Below are 15,204 nucleotides of genomic sequence, written 5' to 3' on the forward strand. Positions count from 1 at the left end.
CTGGGGAGAAAGAGACCCTCAGGAACGGGGAGTGGAGGCTGGCTGGGTGCGGAAGCTTTGGCCCGTTTCTAGAACATTTGAAAGCATGGGTGGCAACACTATCTAATCAACTTCTCCTTTGTGAGCCCAGCTTCCAGACGGTAAATGGATGATAAGAGGACAGTTGCCCAGTGCTGTGTGGAAATCGGCTGTTTCGGGGCCGGGTAACTCAAAGCACAGAGTGTGTTGGGAGACAGGAGCTGGCTCCAGCTGCAGGGGGATCAGCTCTCCGGGGTGGTCTCGGCCCTGGCTCAGCACGAACCTGAGCCGCTGGACAGTGCTTGGAGCTGGTGAACGGAGGAAACCCACTGTGCTGTGTGCAGTACGGTAGAAAGACGGCTGGGAAGGGGTGGCTGGATCGAGTCTTGCCTCTGATGCTAACTGGCGATACGACTGTAGAGAAATCGCTTCTGCGCGGATCTAGTTTCCTTGTCTATCAAGTGCAGAGGTTGGGTGATAAGAACAAGGAGCATCCTGGGGTATGAGCTGTGTGCTGGGCTCTGAGCTAAAGAGCACACCAGCATTAGCCCATTCGGCCCGCACACAGATGCTGTCAGGCAGACATTTTTAAGCCCATTTTACAGATGAGGTAACTGCGTCACAGAGGGTTTAGGTAGTTGGCATTAGGTGCTTTGACCAGGTTTCAAACCCAGTTTTGCCTGTCTTTAAAGTCGTTGTGTTTCACCACCTCACCTAGTTGGATGACCTCCAGGGTGGCACATTCCACAGTTTCTTCCTGAAAGAGAGAGGCAGAGGAGACGGAGGGGGTAGGGGGAGGGAGAATGAGGCGGGAGAGGGGAGTGAGGATGGTGCAAAATTGGAAGCCTTTCTTCTAGAAGGGACGGTGTGATCCCCCTGTTGGCAGGGATCATTGCTGTGACGCTGAAAGGTACAAAAATCCACCCCCCGCCCTGGTACCTCTCTACTAATCCCTTCATCCAGACGCCGAATTACAGAAAAACAAAAATTTAAGAGGCTCAAAGCACTTGTTTATAGCTAAAGAGAGCACTTGGCATGAAAACTTATTTTGCTCAGCTTCGGTTTGCCAGTGGCTCCAGTTTTCATACAGCGGGAATCCAGACTCCAGCGTCTCCGGAGTCGCACCACGCCAGGCGTCCACAGTCTGAGTCATTCCCAAAAAAATCCCCCCGTTCTGTTCTGGGAAAGCACCTGTCAGAGTGGGAACTGCAACACGGCCAGCAGAGTGTGCGGGCACGGGAATGTTTCTCACCTGAGTCTGGCGGGGTGGGATTTGGGGGGCGGGGAGAGGGAGAGGGAGGCTGAGACTCTGCACCTGTAAAGTAGCAAGAGCAGCTCGCGTGTTGGGTTTGTTGGAAGGCAGAACTGCACCTGAGGGGTATCTGGCCCAGCGGTGGAGAGACTCATGTCCCGCAGCGGAGGACCTGGGTTCGATACCCAGCCGCTCCCTCTGATTCCAGCTTCCTGCTGATGCAGACCCTAGGAGGCCGCGGTGAAGGCTGAAGTCGTTGGGGTCCCTGCCACCAGGTGGGAGGCCCGGATCGAATTCCCAGCTCCCAGCTCCCAGCTTTGACTTGGCCCAGTCCCAGCTGTTGTGGGCATTTTAGGAATGAACCAATAGATGGGGTATCTCGCTCCGTTTTTATCTCTGTCTCTCAAATAAATAAAAAATAAAATGAAGCAAACTGTGCACTTATGACAGGAACTCCCGGGCCTGCTCGGAGCCTGGCTCTGCAGGTAGACAAAGCTGGGCTTGGATCCCAGCTCTGCCGCTTGGCAGACGCTTGGGTGACAACGGGCATGTCTGAGATCTCCGATTCCTCTGGAGCGTGACTTCCTGGCAGAATGAGGCGAGGAGTCCGTGAGACCACCGCCGTGAGTGTGCCCCAGCCCAGCGCTTGACACTGAGTAAGTCCTTAGTACACGTGTACTTGGGCAGGTGCTGGACACAACGCCATGCACTGCTCTGCGCGTATTAAATGTAGGAGCAATAGGCTCAGGGAGGCAAAGGTGTTTGCCCGACGTCACACCACCAGCAAGGATGGAGCCAGGCCGGCATAGACAGTGCCTAGCGTCAGCTGGCTTCTGTACTTATACATGAGCTTGTAAATGTCCTTGTGCTATTAGCAGCCTGGAGTGCAGTTGCGGTCACACACCCCCCCCCCCTTACATAGATCAAAATCACTCAGGAAAGTTACAAAGGCTTCCACTTGTCCTCACTCCTGCTCTGCAGCCAGGGGCTCAACCACAGAAAGGCTAAAAAAAAAAGATACTTGCTGGGCCTCAGTTTCCTTATCTGTTGAATGGGGTTGTTAGGAAAAGTAATGAAAAGTGAATGTGAGAAGGCATGACACCCAGTGGGTGCTCAGTCAGTGTTCGATTGCAATTTCATCATAAGGAGGAAAGGGAGGGCGGCTGGGCGAATGCGCCATACACCTAGCCCCCTCCCTCCGTGGGTCGCCACGGCTCTCAGTCTTACAAATTCCACAGCAGAGCTCCCTGCCCGCCCACCCCCGCGTGCCCTGTTCTCTCACGATGGATTTCCAGGACCAGGGCTGCTGCATCCCCGGAACCAGCCTTTCTCAAGAGCCCCAGGGAAGCATTCAGGCGGCAGCTAATGGAACAAAGGCAGGCTTTGCCTCTCAGGCTCTCTTTCAGCCGACTCCATCCCCATTCCTAAAAACTGGCCTGGAGCCCCGCAGCAGGAAGGCACGTAACACGCTGAAGACGCGACTGAGTGCACGTCTGTTCCGAGACACCGAGGCACCCATGGGTCTTCCCATGGCTCCCTGCGCTCCTGCAGCCAGAGAGCACCCACAGGGAGCCCCATCGCCAAAGCCCCGCAAGCACCCTTCCTTCGCTTATTCCCAGAAAATCTCCACCTTCCTCCTTGTTGATCCTATTTCCTTTTTTTTTTTTTTAGATTTATTCATCCATTTGAAAGGCAGAGTTACAGAGAGAGAGAGAGAGAGAGAGAGGTCTTCCATCCACTGGTTCATTCCCGAAATGGCTGCAACGACTGGAGCTGGGCCAATCTGAAGCCAGGAGCCAGAAGCTTCCTCCACGTCTCCCATGTGGGTGCAGGGGCCCAAGGACTTGGGCCATCTTCCACTGCCTTCCCAGGCCACAGCAGGGAGCTGGAATGGAAGAGGGGCAGCTGGGGCATGAACTGGCGCTGATATGGGATGTCGGTGCCGCAAGCGGAGACTTAGCCCACTTCGCCACAGAGCTGGCCCCTGTCCTATTTCTGAGACAAGAAAACTGAGGCCCCAGAAACGTGCTTCTCCAAGGGCAAGAGGCAGGTGCAGGAAGGTCTGGCCCTTCCCGACCAAGCTCTCATGAACGTGCGACCCAGGCTGCAGGGACCCAGGCGTGAAGGGACAGCGGCTGGGAGTCGGGGAGCACGGTAGACCAGGAGAAACGCGATGACCTGGGATCCGATTGGACAGAACCCCCAGGACAGTGGCTGTGGATTAGAAGGGAATTGGGCTCCAGGATGACCCTGGAACGGCTTCAGGGATGCGAGCCCTGTGCAGGCGGCTGCAGGTTTAAGGCCTTTTAGGCACTGAGCACCGTCGGTGATTGGGAAGCTTGGAAGCAGCCAACAACGAGAGCCAGCGAACTACACATGGGGAGTGGAATGCAGTGCAGCCACAGGAGAATGAAAAGGCTCTGGAGAGAAACCTCTAGAATACATGGCTGGGTTGATACGTGGAGCAGTATGTTCAGTATCCCACAGGCATAGAAGAGGAATGTAGAAGTGAGCTGCTTGTGAGCAGTGACAGGTTAAGTAGGACTTGCCTCTCTCAAACTCATACAGATTTAAGCTTGGAAATCTTCACGTTACTGGGGACCCACGTCGTGGCGGAGCGGGTTAAACCTCTGCCTGCGACACCGGCATCCCACATGAGCGCTGGTTCGAGTCCTGGCTGCTCCACTTCCGATCCAGCTCCCTGCTAATGTGCCTGGGAAAGCCGCAGAGGATGGCCCAAGTGCTTGGGCCCCTGCACCCACGTGGGAGATCCTGATGGAGTTTCAAGTTTCTGGTTTCAGCCTGGCTCAGACCTGGCCATTTGGCCATCTAGAGAGTGAACCAGCGGTTGGAAGCTCTCTTGCGCTCTGTCTCTGTAACTCTGGCTTTCAAATAAATAAAATAAATCTTTTTAAAAATGTTAATGGTTGATGGATTAAGGGTGGAGACTCACTCTGACCCTGGCGTTTGAGAGGTGTGTCAGCAAGAGGTGTTTAGTCACTGGGCGCTCCGGGCTCACAAGAGGGCTGATTGAGTTCAAGTTCTGCCTCACCACCCTCTCTCCCGTTGCTGGCTCCCCATGTGGTCCCGCCTCCACACCTGCCTTGAGCAGCCCCTACACACCAGCCTATGGGGCGCCCCGACCCTGAGCTGGAACCTCCAAACTGTGAGCTGCAATCAACCTTGCCCTTGCCAAGGAGTTCCATGTGGGTGTCGTAGTTAAAGTTACAGAAAGTAGACTAAGGCATGAGGGTGCCTTGTAAGAGTTCACAGAAAAAGGAAAGCAAAAGATAAGTCTCCTTGGGTTCAAAAATCTGTAAATCCAGGGCTACATGGGCACTTGGAAAAGCTCACAGAAAATGCATGTTATTAAAAATCTTTGCATGGTGCTTGGGCCCTGCACCCCATGGGAGACCAGGAAAAGCACCTGGCTCCTGGCTCCTGCCATCGGATCAGCGCGGTGCGCCGGCTGCAGTGCGCCGGCCGCGGCAGCCTTTGGAGGGTGAACCAACGGCAAAAGGAAGACCTTTCTCTCTGTCTCTCTCTCTCACTGTCCACTCTGCCTGTCAAAAAAAATAAATAAAAAATAAATAAAAAATAAAAAAAATAAATAAAAAGAAAAATCTTTGCATGGATTTCAAGATTTTTTGCAGCTAAATATCTTCTCTTTATAACTTTTTTAAAAAGAGTTATTTACTTATTTGAAAGGCAGAGTCAGAGAGAGAGAGAGAGAGAGAGGTCTTGCATCCTCTGTTTCACTCCCCAGATGGCTACAATGGCCAGAGCTGCGCCAATCTGAAGCCAGGAGCCAGGAGTTTCTTCCAGGTCTCCCACATGGGTGCAGGGGCCCAAGCACGTGGGCCATCTTCCACTGCTTTCCCAGGCCACAGCATAGCTGGATGGGAAGTAGAGCAGCCGAGACTCAAACCGTGCCCATATGGGATGCCGGCACTGCAGGCGGTGGCTTTACCCGCTATGCCACAGTGCTGGCCCCCGAAATACCTTCTAAACTCACTTTTCTGTGAAAAAATTTAAAGACCTTTGAATAGCATTTGTATAAAATATTTGTATAAAACAAAAGGTGAGAATACATGTTGTCCCATTTGCTTAGAAAATGCTGGAATATACCTGGGAGGAACACAGGAAAGAAGCCGGTAGCATTAGGTCCTTAGAGAGAACCAGGTGGGCGGGGGCGGGGAGAGAAGGAGGCTCCTCGGACGCCATTTGCATTTTCTGACTGTTGAATACTGTAGCCATGTCACGTTCTTAGTTTCCTGCTGTGGTATAATACAAACATAAAGGCTCGGGATAGCAGGAAGCAGAGGTGCGCATTCAGGCCAGCAGTTAGGACTCCAGGAGACACGCCCACCTTCCGCACTGCAGTGCCTGGGTTCAAGGCTGGGCTCTGGTCCCGGAATCAGCTCCTTGCCAATGCAAACCCTCGGAAGCAGAAGTGATGGCTCAAGTGACCGGGTTCCTGCCAACCACATGGATTGAGCTCCTGGCTCCTGGCTTTGACCCAGGTCAGCTCTGGCTGTTGCAGGCATTTGGGGAGTGAACTATCAGAGGGGCGCTCTCTCTGTCTCTCAAATAAATAAATACATAAAAATGCTTTAAAAGAGTACAAAGTGGCTAGTTACAGCTCTGTAGGCTAGAAAGTTTTCCCGGACTAAAACGCGGGGCTTGGGTCACTGTCTTTGTCTCTGGCGGCTCTGCAGGAAACCTCTCTCCTGGCTTTTCTGCTTCGGCCCGTGGCCCCCCTCCTTCTCCAAGGTCAGCATGTGACCCTTCTTCCAAAGTCACGTCATGATAGGATTTGACCCATCAGATAACTCAGGCTCCTCCCCATCTCAGTCATATCTATATATCTACAAAGCTCCCTTTGCCATGGAAGGTAACATATTCACAGATGCAGGGGTTAGATACGGACACATTTGGGGGTCATCATTCTGCCGCAATTGCCTATTCAAAATAAATTTAATACAGGAGAAAGAGCGACTCCTAAGCTCCTGGTAGGAGCCACTGGCTGGAGAATATTTGCTGGCTGCTGGAGTGAGGAGAACACCCAGGAGCAAGCGCGCATGGTGGTGGGGGAGTGGTTGCAGGAGAACCACTCCCACCTCCAGGGGGCGCTCCCGGGAGCCTGCATCTAAGGGTCCTCCACCCAATCCGAACCCCGTCAGTCTCCATCACATCCCCTTGGTCACTTTGTTCATGCATTGATCACAATCTGAAATCCACCTGCTGCCCCCATGGTGTTGTCTAAAGTGTCCTGCTCACTGCTCTATCCCCAGCACCGAGGTGAGGCCTGGCTCCGAGCAGACTCCCAGGAAATATTAGTTGAAAGAATGGGTGAATGAAGGAAAGCAATTTAATTCCTGTACCCCTAATCCCCAAGCAAAGAACATGGCTCTAAAAATTCAGTTAAGGGGAAAAGGGTGCAGCTGTTTCATCTCCCCCACTGGTAGTTTCAAAGCACCAGGAAGATACATATGTCCACTTGGTGCCACCTTTGTCCAGCCATTCCCTAAAGTGAGACATCACCCTCATCCAAAAAAAAAAAAAAAAAAAAAAATACCGGGGAGTCTAAAGCAAACCCTGGCTTCTGGTTCTGCTCAGGTTCATGCCTGCACAGCATCGGTGTGGCTCTGTAAGCCCTCGCAGCCGCTGGCTTGGCACTTCTGGTGGCGTGGGTCTCCCTGTGAGCCGAGCCGGGCAGTGGAGGAAACGAAGAGACTCTCAAGCGAGAAGCAAGGGAAAGAAGCCAGGGCTGGGCGGGGCGGAGCAGTGCAGCCGGCAGAGAGCAGCTGCCTCCGGCATGGATGCCTGCAGCTGCAGCTGTGCAGCCCAGAGGTAGGTGAGCTGTTCTGTGGAGGGCTGAGACTTCTCTTTCAGTTTCTTTCCTACCTGCCTGGAATCTGAGCTCATCCAGTGTGAAGTGCGCACCGCGTGGCCCAAAGGGATTAAAGAGCGGGCATCCCCCTTCCTTTGTGACTGCTTCCTCGGGCGCTATCTGTCCCAAGCTCCCAACTTAGAAAGCACAAATGACAGCTTCTGACGTGCACATGGGAAGGAACCCTGGGCTTGGGCCGTGTCTAAGTCTATTAGGAAAAGAGAGAGCTGCAGCTTGGCCTGCAGGCTAATGTGCAGTGGTCCCCTGGCTACTCCAGATCCCCAGCTAGACCCAAGTCCTTCAAGTGCAGGACCCGCGCCCTGGTCTAGACTTTGGTACCCCAACACCCAGCACAGCAAGGGGGATATCCTATACTTGTGCTGTCTACCATGGTTAGCGCTTAATTTAAGACGTGCTCTTGGGGGCCGGTGCTGTGGTGTAGTGGGTAAAACCGCTGCCTGCAATGCCAGCATCCCATAGAAGACTGGTTCAAGTCCCAGCTGCTCCACTTCCGATCCAGCTCTCTGCTATGGCCTGGGAAAGCAGTGGAAGATGGCTCAAGTGCTCGGGCCCCTGCACTTGTGTGGGAGACCCAGAAGAAACTCCTGGCTCCTGGCTTCAGATAGGCATGGCTCCAGCTGTTTTGGACATTTCGGGAGTGAACCAGCAGATGGAAGACCTTTCTCTCTCTCTCTCTCTCCCTCTTCCTCTATGTAACTCTGCCTTTCAAATAAATAAATCTTAAAAAAAAAAAGACATGCTGTAAGCATAAAACACACACTGATCTGGAAGGAAAAAAGAGGGGTGGGCATTTGGTACAGCTAAGAAGATGTTGTGTCCCACATCAGAGCCTAGGTTTGCGTCCCAGCCCCACTTCTGATCGCAGCTTCCTGCTGGTGCATGCCCTGAGAGGCAGCAGGTGACGGCTCAGCTTGTCAGCTCTGCCCCCGAAGTGGGAGACTCGGAATGGGTTCCTGGCTCCTGGCTGCAGCCTGGCCCAGCCCCGGCCTTTTCAGGCATTTGGAAGAGGGAACCAGCAGATGGGAGATCTCTTTCTCTCTGTCTCTGTCTCTCTGCCTTTCAAATAAACATGAATAAAATGGACAATTCAATGTTTACAACATAAATAAAAATGAGAAAAAGGGAACTGAAAATAACAATTTTTATATTTAGTACATGTTAAAATAATGTTTTGATATACTAAAATGAAGAAAATATATATTAAGATTAATGTTACCTTTTTTGCTAAAATTAAAAAAAAATGTAGCTACCAAAACATTCCAAATCACACATGTGGCTTGCACACATTTCTACTGGGCGCCTGTGGTGTATAGTGCCTGGCCTCCCGTCTCTGCTGTTTCCTGCTCTCCTTAACCTCAGATCAGAGCAGAGATGCCCTTTACTCTGGACATCTGCAGCTCTCAGAATCTTTCTTGGCCCTAGCAAGCTCTGCTGTGGGTTGCGTATTTGTCGACTCAGTCACTGCACCTTAGTAAACACGCTGCTGGTGCCCCCGCTGGACTGTACCCTTTGTTCTGGAGGAACCCTGGCAACAGCAAGCAGGGCACCAACCCCACCGAGCACCTGCCCTACCAGCTCTACAAACGCCGGCTTCTGTACTCACTCTCAGAACAGCCCTGAAAGGTATACATTGTCTTACCTACTTCTTTCTTTAAAAAAAAAAAAAAGTATCTATATATTTATTTGAAAGGTCGGGGAGGTGGGAGAGAGAAGGAGAGAGAAATCTCTAGCTACTAGTTCACTCCCCAAATGCCCACCATAGCTGGGGCTGGGCCAAAAGCCAGGAGCCTGGCACTGCAGCCAGGACTTCCATGTGGGCAGCAAGGACCCAAACACTTGGGCCATTAGGCGCTGCCTTCCCCGGTGCATTAGCAGGAAGCTGGAGTGGAACCGAAGAAGCCATGACTCAAATTGGCACTCATATGGAATGCGGGTATCACCAGTAGCAGCTTAACCCACTGCACCCCAACACCCACTCCTGTTTTCTCTGCTTTTTCTGATGAAGAAATTGACACTCAGAGAGTTCCAATAACTTGTCCCAAGTTATCCGCCTAGTATTGCCTGGCCCAGGGGGCAAGTCCTTCCCCACCAGTATATAGTGGCTTCATTTTTGCATCATTTGAAATGAGTCTGCAGGGCTCCCCTCCTCATTTCTAAACCAGTCTTATTCCACCTGTGCGTGGAAGGGGCTTGTTCAGGAGAGCCTGTGTGTGGGAATATGTATCTCATATTGGATTCCAAGTTCTTGTCCGCACAGAGATAAGAACTCAAAACAGAGGCATAAGTACCATGCACGAGTGATAGTGGGATTTATCAAGAACGAGAGAGTGGATGCACATTCGTGCGTGAGTGTGGGCTGTGGGCTGGAGAGTGGCCTCTGAGGACAGAGCAGGGAGAGGCCAGGATCCAAAAGCAAAGGGCCAGGAGCCAAAAAGCAATAAAGGGCCACACTCCTGTGTAACAGTCCCCTCTGCGGTGGTGCCCTGTAAGGAGCAACTGGGAGCAACTCGGACTAGACTAAGTTACTGGAATTAAGACTTATTCTATGCATCTGCTCTCCCACAATATGGCGCTAGGAGAGGAGGAAGCAGCTTCTACACAGCTGCCTCCAGTTCAACCAATAAACAGCAGGACCTGCTCCTGATTGGAGGAGAGCAGCGTACTCGGGTGTGGGTAGCAGAGTTGGGATTGGTGGAAGAGGACTATAAAGGAGGAGAGAGACAACATGCACCAGGAACATCTATCTGAAGGAACACCTGTGCAGCCCCCGAGAGAGCTGGCCGGCGGTGTGCCGCTCCCCCGCGGAAGTGGGGAAAGTGGCAGGGGGAACCGCCCTTCCATGGAGGTGGAAGGGTCGGTAGCCAACCCGGGAAGAACCAGCAGCAAACCCGGGGAGGGCCGAGCAGACAAAAGAACAGCGCAGGGTCCTGTGTCGTTCCTCCACGAAGACGGGGAGCGACAGTGCCCTAACTGCACATACCATCACGATGCAGTTTGGGCTTTCTAGAGTTTCAAAGCACCCCTGTGTGGAGTTAATTCCCACATCACCATCATGGAGTCTCCTTCCTGGTCCCCAAGATGCAGGTGCATCATGGGAAATTGCGCCTACTTGATTGGCAGGTGAGGGGTGGAGTTACAGCGCAAGGCTAGAGGCAGAACTCATTAGGAACATCCTCCAGCTCACCTGTTCCTACCTAACCTTCCTGCCTGTGCTCACATATCACATGGAAGATTGATTCTCCGCTACAGATTTCTAGGTCGTGCAGGGTTCCAACGGGACGTGGCCTCAGAGCCGCTGGTACAGCCCTGGCATGGCCCCTGACCTGTGAAGTGGCCTGGGACAAGTCACTGCCCACCTCTGTAAACCAAAGGGGCCTTCACAGCTGGCAACTTGCAGGGCCGGGCAAATTGAGTGAAGCCGCCCTTGTTGCTGAATCTCCAATGATGGTACTTAGAAATGTCACCAGAGAGAAGCCGCAGGTTCTTGTCTTCACGCAAGAAAGAATTCGGGCAAAGTAAATTCAGAGAGCAAAGTAATAGGGCTTGACTGGGGACAGGGCATCCATCCGAACGGAAGGGACAGAGAGTGAGTGCCCAGTCACCTGGACGGGGGCAAGCAAGGTTGCATGGCTGAGTGGAGAGAATACACCTGGGCAGGCCAGGCTGGTGCCTCGGCAGAGAGACGCAGTCTTTGTTTAGTGTCCTGGTTTTTAAGGGAGTCTCCTTCCTCCTTCCCCCTTCTCCTTTAGGATAGAGTTTTGTGGAGAGGAAATTGGCAAATTCTTCCCAGGTTTGGGGAGCCCTGGCACAGGGCGAAGGCAAAAGAGCTTCCCCTTTGGTCTCCCGGGAGCTTTCCCTGGGACCACCTGGGAGGTCATCTGGGTGTGGGCAGGGCTTTGAAGTGCAAGATGCTGGGCTCCAGGCTGGCTTCTTCAGGCCCTTCTTGCACACACATAGGCTAATTTTTAACTTCCTACCTAACAGAATCTTAGAGGGCGTTTTTTCCAAATAAGACTCTGATGAAAAATCTGAGCATCTATGCTTTCCTCCTATCTAAATTTCTGCTGATGTGCTGAGCATTGGATTCTGGACAAGGAGGCCACGAAGTGTGGGTGGGCAGCAAGGTTCAAGTTCACGGTCAAGGATTAGGGCCGTTTAGATGGCTGCTCGCTCAGCAGGCGGTTCCCAGAGCAGGCTTCACGCTGCCGCCTGCCTTGGGAATGGATGTGGCGTCCTGGCTCGGGGAAGGAGAAGCCCTCATTATCTGTCCGGCAGATGGGCGAGGGCTGCTGTGTGCTTTCATCGGCCGGCTTGTCTTGTTAATCCCCGCTGAAAAGCCTCCTTCCATGGGCGGCGGCACAGTGGGGCGGCCGCTTCCAGGCCTCTCTTTGGGGGCTCTCGCAGCCCCTTCCTTTTGCAAAGATGGATGTGAGGAGCAGATCAAGTCCAGCCTGGGGCTCCTCCCAGCTGCGGCTCTGTGAAGCCCCCTACCCTGGTCCCCCGGCTCAGGCCTTACCCGAATTTCTTTATTCCATGCCTGCTGATTCCGCTCAGAAAGCCGGGTAGGTTAATTTTCCAAGTGAGTTGCCATCGCTTGTTCCAAATCCCTGGAGGGTAAATTTAAGCGGGCTGAGGCATTGGTCCTTCTAAATGGGGTTTAGGGCTGAACAGTGATTGTTATCGGGTGAGCCAGGCTGAGCCATAAAGTAGTTCGCTGCTGGTCTCTGAGCCTTGATGTTTAAAAAAAAAAAAAGGTGGGGGGGTGGATAAAGGGATCCTGGAATACACCCTTTATCTACTTCCCCTTTGAAGTCAGATTCTGGGGTTTGTAGGTGGGCTGGGGTGGGGGAGGGAGAAGGGCTTTGTAACCCTAGGTTTCATGAGTGTCTGTTAGCAGCCCATGGTTCAGCACAGTCAGGAACCCCTGCCTAACACTGTGGAGCTGAAAACAAAAGGAAAGAAGACATTTTGTACGAACAAAGGCCCTCTTGAGTTACTTCTGGGAAACAAACCAGCTAGCTAGCGAGCAAACACACTCTCTCCAGGGGGCTCGCCAGGCATATACCCCGCTGTGATCTGTGAGTTTATTAATTTTTTTTCTGAGAAAATCCATCAGAAAAGAGCCCAGGACTAGAGGAGGTGATTGCACCTTGCAGGTGGCAGTCTGAGTGGGAAGAGACGTTAGTCTGCTGCGCTAAAACTTGTGGGCTTTGCCTCCCCCCCCCCCCCCAAAAAAAAAAAAAAAAAAACACCCAGAGGCTATGTCTGAAAAACCAAAGGCAAAACTAACCTGAAGCTTAACAAAGTTGTAAGTCCTGTGATTGCCCCACGGAACAATGCAGCACTTTCAGAACAAGCTCGCTGAGCGAGTGGCGAGCGGCGGTTCTCGCCTGCCCAGCGTGCTGTAGCTGTGCGGGACTCAGAGCCCAGGGCCTGGTGTCCCGGACACAACCGTGAGAGTAGGAGAAGCAAAGTTTTATTTAAATAAAAAGAGAAACTCTGAACAGCATGGGCGGGGCCGGTAGGCAGAGAGACCAAGCCAGCCGCTGTGGTCTCCAGTCTGCTGTGTCGGTGTGTCTGTAACACATCATCTCCAAGCAGCGGCGGTAGTGGTTATGCATTAGTGACTGTGAAAGCCGGGGGCAGGCTTCATGGGGCTCTTTCCGGCTTGTTTTTTATTGAGACCTGGGTCTTGTCCCCGAAACCTAGATCTTGTCCTGTTGATAAGTGTTTGTGACTAGGAGGCCACCATCTGATTTGTTCAGTGTGGACGTGCTGGGACGGACGGAGCTGCAGGATGGAGCCGGTCTGGCCTGCTTCTAGCCCGGGTCTCCCTCATTGGGCCTGCAATGCAGACCAGGGAGGGGACAGAGGGAGGACAGGGAGGGGACGGAGGGAGGACAGGGAAGGAACGGAGGGAGGACAGGAAGGGGACGGAGGGAGGACAGGGAGGGGACAGAGGGAGGACAGGGAGGGGATGGAGGGAGGACAGGGAAGGAACGGAGAGAGGACAGGGAGGGGACGGAGGGAGGACAGGGAGGGGACGGCTTTCACGGCTGCTGGGTCCAGGCAGAGGCTTCCAGGAGAATGGTTGCGTGGCTGGACTCCCTCCCTGTTCCGGCCAGGCAGCGAATCCCTCCTCAGCTGGCGCACAGAGAGAGAGAGAGAGCAGGGAAACCGGCCGGGAAGCCCCTTGATGAGGCCGGGAGTAGGCCAGTTTTGGGGAGGGCTGGGTGGGAGAGCTGGTCCAGGCAGCTGATTAGAAATGCTCTCACTCTCTACCCTCCACGACTCTCCTCCTACTTGGCAGTGGTGAATCTGCTGAGTCGGTTCTGCACGTGCCTTTGATTTGCAAAATGAGCGACACAGAAAGTGACTCCAGGGGGGCCCAGGCATGCTGGCTGGGTGCGCAGATTAAAGTGACATTTACTGAAATGCGTTTTAAAATAGAATCGGAGGAAAGCAGAGACGGGTGCCCTTTGCTTATCCCATGTCACAATGAATTCATTGCCAGGAGGAAAAAAAAAAAAAACCACAACCTAGCTTCCTTGCAAAGGCGCTCCCTTGACCTACATCAAAAATAGAAGGCGCTACTAAAAAGATCCCAGGCCTGCAGGAGGGACTGCCCGCTGCGTCAGGTGCGAGGGGGGAGGTGGTCCGCTGTGAGCTCCGTGCCAGGACGTTAGCTTCCTGGGTGCTGTGTTCTCAGGCCGTGTGATGGCGCCCAGGAGGCCTTTAGGGACTCGCCTGGCCTCCGAACACTTCTTTATGAAAAACCACCTTCGCTCGCGAGGCTTCTGGTATCTCAGCGCGGGCAGAGATGTCAGGGTTGCCAGCCCTGGCCCCTCTCCTCATTCCTGGCCTCTGCTTTCTCCCTGTGTCCTTGCTGACCCCTGCGGGGGCCCTCACGCCCGGAGGGAGGCCAGACCCTGCTGCAGCCTGCCCTCTCCTTCCCTCCACTCCTCTCCTCGCCCTCCTCCTCCTCCTCCTCGTCCCCTCCAGCCCAGCATTGGCTCTCTGTGGACGCATTAGAAGACGCAGAGAAGCAAGGAGGAAGACTGAGAATCACCGGGAGTCTCACCACTCAGCAATAATGGCTGGCGATGGTCTTGGCCTTTCCTTCTCCACGAGGCTGACATGGGAAAGACCGTGTGTGGCACCCGTGCAGACACGGAGCACGGCACAGCTGGTTCAGCGGAGCGTATTTGCGATGGCTACGTGGTATTCCTCCATATGACATCCCACAACAGGCCCAACAGCCTGTCCTCACTGGCTGTTTTTGTTTAAAGATTTGTTTATTTTATTTGAAAGTCAGAATTACTGAGGGAGAAGGAGAGGCAGCAAGAGAGGGAGGGAGGGAGAGAGAGAGAGAGAGAATCTTCCATCTACTGGCAAGAACTCAACTGCTTGAGCCATCATGGCTGCCTCCCAGGGTGTGCATTCGCAGGCAGGTGGATTCGGGCACTGGAGGCAGGCGCTGGACCAGACACTCAAATATGGGCTGCAGACCCCTTAGCTGGCATCTGCATGGACAGTGATGGCATTTTCGTGGCTTTTTGATGCTCACCACCGATTTGCCCTTCATGAAAATTGCAACAGTTTATCTTCCTGGGGCTGACCCTGTGGCGTAATGGGTAAAACCACCCTCTGCTGTGCCGGCATTCCCATATGCATGCCGGTTCAAGTGCCGGCTGCTCCACTTCTGATCCAGCTCTCTGCTATGGCCTGGGGAAACAGTAGAAGATGGCCCAAGTTCTTGGGCCCCTGCACCCACGTGGGAGACCTGGAAGAAGCTCCTGGCTCCTGGCTTTGGATCAACACAGCTCCTGTCTTTGCGGCTGTCTGGAGAGTGAACCAGATGGCAGACCTCTTTCTCTTTCTCTCTGCTTCTCCTTCTCTCTCAGTGTAACTCTGACTTTCAAATAAATAAATAAATCTTTAAAAAAATTTTGTCTGTCTGCCATACACTGTCAGCCCTCAGGCTGAGGATTTTAGTGTTTTTTTTTTTTTTTTTTCAAAA

The sequence above is a fragment of the Oryctolagus cuniculus genome, chromosome 13 (genome assembly GCF_964237555.1).
Source record: "Oryctolagus cuniculus chromosome 13, mOryCun1.1, whole genome shotgun sequence".
In the NCBI taxonomy this organism is placed as follows: domain Eukaryota; kingdom Metazoa; phylum Chordata; class Mammalia; order Lagomorpha; family Leporidae; genus Oryctolagus; species Oryctolagus cuniculus.